We start from the raw sequence: 11,723 nt of genomic DNA, 5'->3' as shown, positions 1-11,723 counted from the left end.
TAAAAATTTTAAATACTTATCAATAAATTCTAAAATAAAAATCTCTCATTCAATAAATCCAAAATTAAAAAAAAATCATCTCGACGACATAATCCACAACATTAGCCCATTTAATGCTAACATATATATCAAAGGTGAAAGAGGTTTTTGAAACCAAGCTGGAAGCTGAAATTTTAGGGATTTAGGCCTTCAGCTTCTTTCCCTCGTCCCTAAAAGAAATAAAAGAAGGTACAGTTGAGTAAGTTTATTTTTTTATTATATTTAAGTTTTATAGTTTAAATTTTAAAATTGATTGATTAAGTGTAGTCTTGATTAATACAAGTGTTGACTTTTTAAATTATCGTATAAAGCAAACAGTAAAAATCATTTTTTTAAATATTATTTGATGCACCGACTAGTACATCATGTTTCGCCTGATATGACCAGAATTGACTAGAACAAATTGGTGCGACTAGGCAGACTAAAATTTTCTTTGGTGCAAAAAAGGTCATTTGATATTTCGTTTTAACATTGAAATGGTACGCACTGGTGCAGAACCAACCACCATGATTCAAATCCCAACATTTGCAATTCCTTCCTCTAAATTAAGGTTTTCTTTGTAAAAAAAATGTATATTTTAATATGAGAATTATGACTTATAATAATTATATTTATTTGATCCCTAAATTATATTTTTTCACTTTGGTACTTATTTTAGTCACTCAATTATTAGTATATTTTTGTTTTGGTTAATCAACTATAAAAAATTCAATTTAGTCATTAATGTTATAATTTGATTCTATTTTGGTCACCCTCCTATTGTTAACGGAAATCATGATGTGATATTTTTTAATTGGTACGTAACGTATTTAATTCTCAATTTACATATTCTATTAATTTGGTTCTAATATTAAACAATTCAAAAATTTAACCCTTAATAACTACAAATTCTATCAATTTAGCCCTCAAACTTTTCCAACTATCAAATTTTATTTTATTTTTACCGCCAAATTCTAGAGACTGTAATGTACATTACATTACATGCCAAGGACTAGAGGATTTTGCCTTTACGAGAAAACTGTTAGCACTGCAATAATATATGGAATTCAATTTCGCTAATTTCTAAAATTATATGAATAAATTTTTTAAAAATATTATATATATTAAAAAGAAATAATTTATATTTTCAAATTTATTATTATTATTTAATTTGTTTGAATTATCAATATAATACTATGCATATTTATAATGTAATAAATTATTTAAATATTATATAAACTGACGTTAAAAACGCAGTTTAACTGGTGGAAGAGGGGGGATAAGGTGCTGAGGACTGAATAAGTCTTCTTTGTCTGTCCGTCAGCAGCAACAAAAGAATCAGGTTGTAAAATAAAATAAAATTTGATTGGTGGAAAAGTTTGAGGTCTAATTTGATAAAATTTATAAATATGGATGGTTAAATGTGTTGAATTATTTAGGATTAGGAACAAATTGATAAAAGATGTAAGTATTGAGGATTAAATATGTTAATATACTAATTTTAAAAATGTCACATAATTTTAGTTAACAATTTAATAGAGGGTAATCAAAACAGACTCAAATAATAACAAATAATAATTTAGTGACTAAATTGAAAATTTTCATAGTTAGTGAGCAAAACAAAACACAGTGAATGATTGTATAGCTCACCCAAATGTTTATGGTATTTAAAAAAATGACACATTCAACCAATGAACATGCCATGTGTCTACTTTTTTCTCATGTTATTGATGGCATGACTATTTAAAACTAGGGTAAACTATATTTGTAGTTACTAGACTATTAGTATATTTTTGTGTTATTAAATTATGAAAACTTACAAAATTATTACTAATATTTTTAGATTTATCTTTTTGGTCATCACCATTAATTGACTAAAAGGAAGATGACACGATAACTTTTAAAATTGACATAATAACAAATTTAACTCTTAACATTTATACATCGTGTCAATTTAGTTTTGATTAAAAACTATTTTTGTATTTTCTCTCTAATTTTCTTTTTCATCTCTGATAAGCTGTAAAAGTAACTTATTTTAATCTCATTCTTAATGCATTTTTGGATGATTAATTATGTAAATTAGTAAATTTGATGTTCCCAATCCTTTAAATTCATGTTTCTATACTTAGGAGAGTATTTGTGAGCGAAAGGAGCAAAAAATGAGCCAAAATCAGACGATTAGAGTTGTTTCCAAGATCCACACGGGCTGGTCACCAGCCCATGTGCCAGCCCGTGTCAATATCGCATCGTGCTTCCCAGATACGTAGAAAAACTCAATTTTTAGGCTTTCTGAGCATTCTAAAGTCTATAAAATACCAATTAGAAGAAGATCTAAGGGGGCACTCGGGGAAGATTAAAGAAAACACTCGAAGAACGCCATTAGAATCCACTCGGAAGCAGATCTTCTTTAAGATCGAAAATTTCCATTTAATTTCCTTCGAAGTTTTATTGAGTTTCTTTATATCTTCCTAACTTTGAGATGTTTCTATTCAGGATTGTGAACTAAATCCCCTAGATATCTAGGGAGGATGAAACCTATGATGAAACTTATTATTTAATTTCTATTTTTACGCTATAAATACATGATTCTTATTCTCATTTATGTATGCTTATTTCGTGTTTTAATATTTTTAGTATATTAATTCAGGTTTAATGTGTTTATTTCAATGGAGCAAAAGTCCTTGTTTAAGAGTAGATCTAGCATAATTGAGTGGAGTTGCATGCAAATCCTAGAAATAGGACGACATAAATCTACCGAATTAGAGTCAAATCTAATAAGGGAATCCATAGATCGAGTTAATGTGACGATAGGGGTTTTAATTAGAAAGAAATTTCAATTAATCAACCTAGAGTCAGTTGTTCTTACTCACAAAAGAGATATTAACATAATTTAGGGATTTCTACGGATCAAGGCACAAGTGAATAAATCGTTTAATTCGGATTCAGAATAATAGGTGAAGTCTAGGTGGATTCTTTCCTGGGTATTGTCTTTCTCATTGGTTATCTTCGATTATTTTCCCATTTCATTCTCTATTGCGTTCGTAGTTAAATTAGATTAGTAAATTTAGATTAAAAACAATCATTTCAATTTATCGGGTAAATAATAGGAAAACTGTAATTACTAGTACTTTTAGTCATCGCGGATACGATATTCCCTACTCACCATAGCTATACTATTGTTCGATAGGTGCGCTTGCCTTTGTCGTAATTATAGTTAGCTTAGTGATCATCAAGTTTTTAGCGCCGTTGTCGGGGACTAAAATACTAGGAACCCTCGATTTTTATTAATTTAGCCATTTTTATTTTTGTTATATTTTTAATTTTAGTTTAATTTTAGTTTTCTAATTTTTCTTTTATTTGCTTTTGGTAGGTTCCTTTAGTTTATGACTAGAAGAAACCCATCGGGACCATTATTATTTGACAGTGAGATTAAAAGTACAGCTCGCAGAAATCGTAGAGAAGCAAGGCAGAGTCTACGGAGCATAGTAGGCGAGCATGAGGATGTTATTATTATTGATGAGATGGGTGATAATTAGACTAATCAGCTGCTTCCTGCGGTTGCTGCAAATGCTACAAATCCAAATCATGTTCCTCGTACTATGTACCATTATGCCAAGCCCACTCTAACTGGGGTTGAATCGAGTATTGTGAGACCCACCATTGTTGCGAATAATTTCAAACTGAAGCCAAGCACTATTCAAATGGTACAACAATTTGTTCAGTTTGACGGTTTGCAATACGAAGATCCAAATACTCATTTGGCTAATTTTCTAGAATTCTGTGATACTTTCAAGATAAATGGAGTTTCTGACGACACTATTTGCCTACGGTTATTCCCTTTCTCGTTGAGGAACAAAGCTAAAAAATGGTTGAATTCTTTACCATGAGGTTCTATCACTACATAGGATCAAATGACCGAGAAATTCCTACTGAAGTACTTCCTACCAGCTAAGACGGCCAAGTTGAGGAATGATATCTCTTCCTTCGTTCAAATAGACTTAGAAACCTTATATGATGCATGGAAGAGGTATAAGGATTTATTGAGAAGGTGCCCTCACCATGGGTTACCTTTATGGCTATAGGTTAAAACCTTTTACAATAGTTTGAATCCCTCAACTAGACAGTTGATCGACGCAGCAGTCGATGGTACATTGAATAATAAAACACCCGAAGCAGCTTATGAGTTTATAGAAGAGATGTCACTGAATAATTATCAGTGGCAAGTCATGAGGATGAAGCCAAATGGAGCAGTCGATGTTTTCAATCTAAATGTAGTCATCATGATATCAAATCAGGTAGAACAATTAAATAAGAAAATTGATAATTTTTATGTTTCTACATGGGTACATCCGATAATGCAATGCGATACAAATAGAGGTAGAATGAACAATCCAGAATGTTTACCCAGAGAACGAGCAAATCAATTATATGAGTAATAATTCTAGGCCCCAAAATAACCCTTATAGTAATTACTATAATGCAGGTTGGAGGAACCATCCCAATTTTTCTTAGGGTGGTCAAGGAAATCAAAGAGCACAACCCCTTTCAAGCTTCCAACAACAACCTTACCAACAAGAGAAGAAGCCGAACCTTGAGGAGATGTTGACGAAGTTTATCTCAGTGTTAGAAACCCGTTTTCAAAACACTGAAGCAGCACTTAAAAATTAGCAAGCATCAATTCAAGGGTTTGAGAACCAAATAGGTCAGCTTGCTAAGCTAATCTCAGAAAGACCACAAGGTAGCTTGCCTAACAATACCGAAACTAACCCAAGAGAGCAGCTTCATGCAATTACTATTTGAGATGAAAAATGGTTAATTGAATCTGAATTAGAACCGAGGAAAGAAAGTGTGGTAAGTAACATTAAGGTTGAGGTAAGCCAGAATGAGCAAAAACTGGTTGGTAAAGAATATAAACCTCGAATGCCATATCTTAACGCAACGAAGAGAGACCACACGAATGAACAATTTGGTAAATTTCTTAAACTTCTGAAAAAATTACATATTAACTTATCATTTATTGAAGCTCTTTTGCAGATGCCCAATTTTGTTAAATTTTTAAAGGAGCTTTTGGCGAACAAGAGGAAGTTAGGTGATTCGTCGCATGTGGAATTAAATGCAGTTTGCTCGACCATATTGCAAAATAAACTACCCAAAAAATTGAGGGATCTAAGGAGTTTTACTATTCTTTGTTTAATTGGTAGTTTAATTATTAATAATGCTTTGGCTAATTTAGGGGCTAGTATTAATGTCATGCCCTATAAAATGTTTAAAAAATTAGGTCTTAGGAAACCCAAACAAACTAGGATGAGTATTCAATTAGCAGATAGATCAATTAGATTTCCTAGAGGTATTATTGAAGATGTTCTTGTAAAAATTGATAAATTCATATTCCCAGTTGATTTTGTTGTTTTAGACATGGACGAGGATAGTAACGTACCTTTAATTTTAGGATGACCCTTTTTAGCAACTGCCAGAACTATTATTGATGTTGGAAGAGGTGAATTAATACTTCGTGTAGGTGACAAAACGATTACTCTCCAAGCTGGTGATTCTGTTAAGACATTAGTGATCAAGAAAATTTTACAAGTTCTGTTAATATAAGTAACCATGTGGATCAAACTTCTTTGAAGTAAACCCCTCGAAAAAATGTGATGGAGCCATGTTCCAGTCCATGTTACCGAAAATGACTCATGAAGAACGAATGTTACAGATCGATGAACTAGACGAATGGCGGACACATGTCAAGGAGAAAATGAGAATACACGATGCGAAGCCAAAGCGATGCCATGATGAACATGTGGATGGAACAAACCAATTTAAGGTTAGAGACAAGGTACTGCTATATAAACGGATCCTTGAATGGCCACTTCGAAGCTTGATGCAAACGAATCAAATCCCTTTACGATACTGAGCGTCTTTCCATACGGTACAATCAAGGTAACTAATTCTAAACTTGGCACATTTAAAGTAAATAGTACTCGACTTAAACCTTATTTTGTTCATAGAATTGATAATGAGAAAGAGGAGGTTCGACTCCTTAAACCACCGTGACCATGCGAATATGACGTAAGTCGAGCTTAGATTTTAAATAAGCGCTTCTCAGGAGGCAACCAGAGTGTTAACACCGCTAATTTTCTTAATATTATTTCATGTTATTTTCAAAATTAATTAATTTTCAAAAAATCTTAAAAAATGTGTGTTTTTGACACACACGACCAAGCCACACGGGCGTGGGAGAAGCGAAGGAAATCACACACAGCCTGGGCACACAGTCGTGTGAAAACTGGGTTAATTTTTAATTGCACACGGGCTGAAAATACTCCACACGACCATGTCACATGGCCATGTGGCCCAAACCCTAGAATTCCTTTATCAATTTGGCTTTTTATTCTTTCCCAACCAAGCCACCCATTTTATTTTATTTATTTGTTATATTATTTATTTTTATTTTACTAATTTTTCTTATACTTAGATTTTATTTTATTTTTGCTATTTCTATTATTTTTAGTATTTTTTTTACTATTATTATTACAATTACCTTTAAGTTTATTGGTATCATTGAGTTTATTATTATTATTGTTGTTGTTGTTGTTTTATTTTATTTTTTATTTTTATTTATCTTTATTTTTAATTTTGTTTTTGTTGCTTTATTTTTTATTTTCTTAAACTTATTTTAATTATTATCTTTTGAAATATATTTTTATGGTGGTTTCCAATCAAGTTATAACCCCTTAATCTTCTCTATTATTTGTGTTTATTTTTTTCTCAAATCATGCGTTACATTTAGATTTGACTATAATTACGCTTTTCACTATTCGAGAATTTCATCCAATATTTAAGGCGTTTAGTTTTCTTCCTATCTTATGATATTCTATTTATCTTGTGATTATATTTGTTTGTACATTGAGGACAATGTATATCTTAAGTGTGGGAGGTTATTTATATAATTATTAGAAAATCCCTGAATTATGTCTCGTGTTTAAGTAATTTTCTCATACTTCTATTATAATGAATTTTTATTGATTTGAGATTTTTATTGATGTGTTTTGGATTAATTTCTAGATAATTGTGTGTTGGTTGATTTAAACTTGAAGACATGAGAGAATCAAGCATGATAGGCTATGTTTCAGAAATTAAAATTTTTAGGTTGCTTCTCTAAATTGAAGTATTATCTAAAATGAGAGAATCAAGCATGATAAGCAAGATTGACATCAAAAACCATGATTTTTTGTGAGATTTTGAGCCTTTAGAGCATACATTTTTCTTACTCATTTTATTATTGGTTATGAGTGTGTCAATTTGATTTGTTATTCTAGAACTTGCGTCGATTATACATGTCAAGACCACACATTTTGATTTGATACACTAAGATGATAAAGACACTTAGGTTTTAACCCACTTATCCCATAAAAATCCTACCTACATAATTAACCCTTAGTGAACCCCGTTGAGTCTAACACACCGTTTCTTAAATTACCCATTAATGTTAACCCATAACTCATTTTTTGTTCGTTGAGAATTTTTCCCGTTTTATTGACTCCCTTTTGTCAAGATTTGATTTGGTTAGTTGCCTAACTATGCTCTTTTGTTTGATTTGCTGAATTATTTCTTTTTGTTAAAAAATAATCGAAAAAAAGAAATAGAAAAATATATATTTACATTTTGATTATTATTTAGTTCTATGAGCTTGAACAATTAAATTCATATTTTGAGAAGAAGCTTGTTTTCTTATTCTTGAATAGTTCTTGATTTATGCACTTGTTTTTAATTCAGTATTTGTTATTTTTCTAGTTTGGTAATTTATCAATTCGATCTCGATTTTAACCATCTTTTTCGGTCTTTCTCCACATCCTTAACCCAAGCCCCATTACAACCTCTTAAAGATCTTTTGATTTGTGTATCATATCATTTTATAGTGGTGGAGATTTGATTTTCATGCAAGCCTATGGTAATGACTTTTCATGTATGACTATTGAGTGTTTATTCTTGAACCTTAAACACTTTGAGTGATTTGAGTGAATCTTTAGTAAAGATGTCGATTCTTGTCGATTTTGAATTAAAGGTAATTATTTAGATAAGGAGAAACACCTATGTTTTCGTGTTTAAAAATTTTAGCTTAGATTGTTTGAGACTTTAGAGCTCTTTTGGTTTAATTGCCTATGCATCATTACTTATGGATTATTTTGAGACATTATTGATGGGAATTACAAGTTGAGAAATATTATTTTTAGTGTGAGTTGAGAATTTTGCTTGAGGACAAGCAAACGCTTTAGTGTGAGGATATTTGATAAGTTGTAAAAGTAACATATTTTAATCTCATTCTTAATGCATTTTTGGATGATTAATTATGTAAATTATTGAATTTGATGCTCTAATCCTTTAAATTCATGTTTCTATACTTAGAAGAGCATTTGGGAGCGAAAGGAGCGAAAAACGAGCCAAAATCAGACGAATAGAGTTGTTTCCAAGATCCACACGGGCTGGCCACATGCCCATGTGCTAGCCCGTGTCGATATCACACCTTGCTTCCCAGATACGTGAAAAAAAAACCCAATTTTTAGGTTTTTTTTTTAGCATTCTTAAGTCTATAAATACCAATTAGAAGAAGATCTAAGAGGGCACTCGGGGAAGATTGAAGAAAACACTCGAAGAACGCCATTGGAATAAACTCGGAAGCAGATCTTCTTCAAGATCGAAGACCTCTATTTAATTTCCTTTGAAGTTTTATTGAGTTTCTTTATATCTTGTTGTTATCCTAACTTCAAGATGTTTCTATTTAGGATTATGAACTAAATCCCCTCGATACTTAGGGAGGATGAAACCTATGATGAAACTTATTATTTAATTTCTATTTTTACGCGATAAATACTTGATTCTTGTTCTCATTTATGTATGCTTATTTCATGTTTTAATATTTTTAGGATATTAATTCATGTTTAATGTGCTTATTTCAGTGGAGCAAAAGTCACTATTTAAGAGTAGATTTAGCATAATTGAGTGGAGTTGCATGCAAATCCTAGAAATAGGACGATATAAATCTACTGAATTAGAGTCAAATCTAATAGAGGAATCTATAGATCGAGTTAATGCGACGATAGGGGTTTTAATTAGAAAGAGATTTCAATTAATCAACCTAGAGTCAGTTGTTCTTACTCTCAAAGGAGATATTAACATAATTTAGGGATTTCTACGGATCAAGACACAAGTGAATAAATTGTTTAATTCAGATTCAGAATAATAGGTGAAGTCTAGGTGGATTCTTTCCTGGGTATTGTCTTTCTCATTGGTTATTTTTGATTATTTTTCCATTTCATTCTTTGTTGCGTTCGTAGTTAAATTAGATTAGTAAATTTAGATTAAAAATAATCATTTCAATTTATCGGCTAAATAATAGGAAAACGGTAATTACTAGTACTTTTAGTCCTCGTGGATACGATATTCCTTGCTCACCATAGCTATACTATTGTTCAATAGGTGCACTTGCCTTTGTTGTAATTATAGTTAGTTTAGTGATCATCAATCTCTCTCATTGATCCTTATTCAATTTTCATTCTCAACTAAAAAAAAAGAGAAGAAATTCCTTATTGTTTTCTACCAAGGATGTTGTAGTGGAACCAAAATATTTTTTTTAAGTTGTCTAATCCTATGAAACGCCCAAAAACCTTTTGGCATAATCCTAACTCTAACTCTAACCAAAGAAGCGTTCTTCAAACATAAAGAAAGTTGAGTATATTTCAATTATTTATGTTGAAAGTCTCTATGAGATCCTAAAACTAGAAGTGCTTCGATGAAATTGATGTGTGGGGGACTCGGTTTATGGGTTTTTTTTTTGAATTTTTAATCCTTGTTTAGATTTAAGATTAAATTGACATAATTTATAAATATGAAGGATTGATTGTTTTTAGAACCATGATCAATTTGGCACAATATTTAAATCTTGAGGACAAAATTTGTTGTTATGCCGATTTTAAAAGTTGTCACGTCATTTTCATATTAGACATTTAACGGTGGATGACCAAAAAAGACAAACTCGAAAATTTTAATGATTACTTTGTAATTTTTCATAATTGAGTGTCGAAAAAAGAAAGAAAATACTTGTGTGATTATCTAAAAACTAATAACTTAATGTCTAAATTGGTACATGAGTTTGACGCTTTTTTCTAATGTGGTATTTGTGTTATTTTTTGGTCCAATGTGGTACATGTATTTAACAAAAGTATACATTTTAGTACTGAAGATAACAATGTTAAGTTTTTAGTGTTTAATTTAGGTTTTATAGTTGATTTGATGAACATTCATAATTAGCTAATAGTATTGGCAATTACTTTTCATCAAATCAACCCTAAAACTCAAATTATATCACATCCATCGGTTTGTATTTGACAAATTAAACATAAAATTAAACAAATTCACAATTAACACAAAAATGTATTGTATTAACAAAATCATGCAAAATTCAAACCTAATAATATTAACAATTAAAATTTATCAAATCAACTCTAAAACTTGAACTAAATACTAAAAATTAACATCATTACCTTCGGATATCAAAATATACAAATTTCGTCAAATACAAATACTAAATTAGACCCAAAAATAACATAAGTATCACATTAGAAAAAAAAGAAGAAGGGTCTAACTCGAATTCTAAATGAAATATTAAGCGAAATTAATATGTATAATATGCAAACAGTATTTGCTTAGTCTGGTCTATGGGTCTCTGAACCTTGCATATTAAAGAAGATAATCAAATATTACTATTTTTTCCTCCAACTATAATGCTTGATAGTTTGAATTGTTTTCATTTGAATCCTAAGAACACCTGTCATTTAAAAGATTTCCATTCCTTACTTGACAATTTACTACTGATTAAATAAAAATAAATAAACTTAAAATTAAAATTAAAATTTTAATCTGGGCGTGAGTTAAAGATTAAAAAGACAAACAATCTTGTGATTATGTTGGATCGTGCCCTACTAATTATGTTTTTAAAAATTTGAATTTAGATCCCAAAAGGTAGTAAAGTGAAGATCTCTTAGATCCCAAAGCTTGAAACCTAATATATGTCCAATATTTTTATATAAATATAACACAAATTATTGCGTATATCAAATTACTTAACTATGAATAATTCACGTGAAGGTGGTGTTGTAAGTGCAGTATGGGACTCTAAAAGGAGAAATAAATAAATGAAAAAGAGCCAATTAAGGAATTGGAGTGCAAGGCAGTCTCAAAACAGACAAAACATGTTTACCTAAACACCTGTATCTATATGTTTAATCATACAATCAACCAACATGTGATGGATTCTAATTCTTCAAATGAAACAAAAAGACACCAATTTTTTGGTCATTCGGTGTGCCTCACGTGCCACGCACCTACTATATCATGTGACAACCGATGGGATCATCAACATATCCTCGGCCGGCATAGCTATTACTTGGCCTTTGTAGATTAAAAAAAAAAAAGAATAAATTAGTTTTTCTTTTTTAAATTTCATCTATTTATATTATTAAAAATTAATTTGTCTGACGAAATAATCAAATAGTGATACATGATATGTCACATGTATTCATATTGATGTACAAAGATTAATTTTTAATAATACAAATAAATAAAATTTTTAACAGAATGACCAATTTGTCCATTTTTTTGAGTAAAGTGTATAAAATGTAATCTGACTCCTACTATAAGGACTTCCATGG

General features: G+C 30.4%; 1 non-coding gene across 1 annotated transcript; it reads right to left on the bottom strand.

Annotated features, from left to right (window-relative positions):
- Window positions 1–3,977: 3,977 nt before the first annotated feature.
- On the bottom strand, window positions 3,978–4,084 carry LOC128034180 (small nucleolar RNA R71). The gene has a single exon (XR_008190312.1). It is a non-coding gene; the product is annotated as a small nucleolar RNA R71 (small nucleolar RNA).
- Window positions 4,085–11,723: the final 7,639 nt, after the last annotated feature.

This window comes from Gossypium raimondii, chromosome 10, assembly GCF_025698545.1.
Source record: "Gossypium raimondii isolate GPD5lz chromosome 10, ASM2569854v1, whole genome shotgun sequence".
Lineage (NCBI taxonomy): Eukaryota > Viridiplantae > Streptophyta > Magnoliopsida > Malvales > Malvaceae > Gossypium > Gossypium raimondii.
This window is presented reverse-complemented; position numbering and strand designations above follow the sequence as displayed.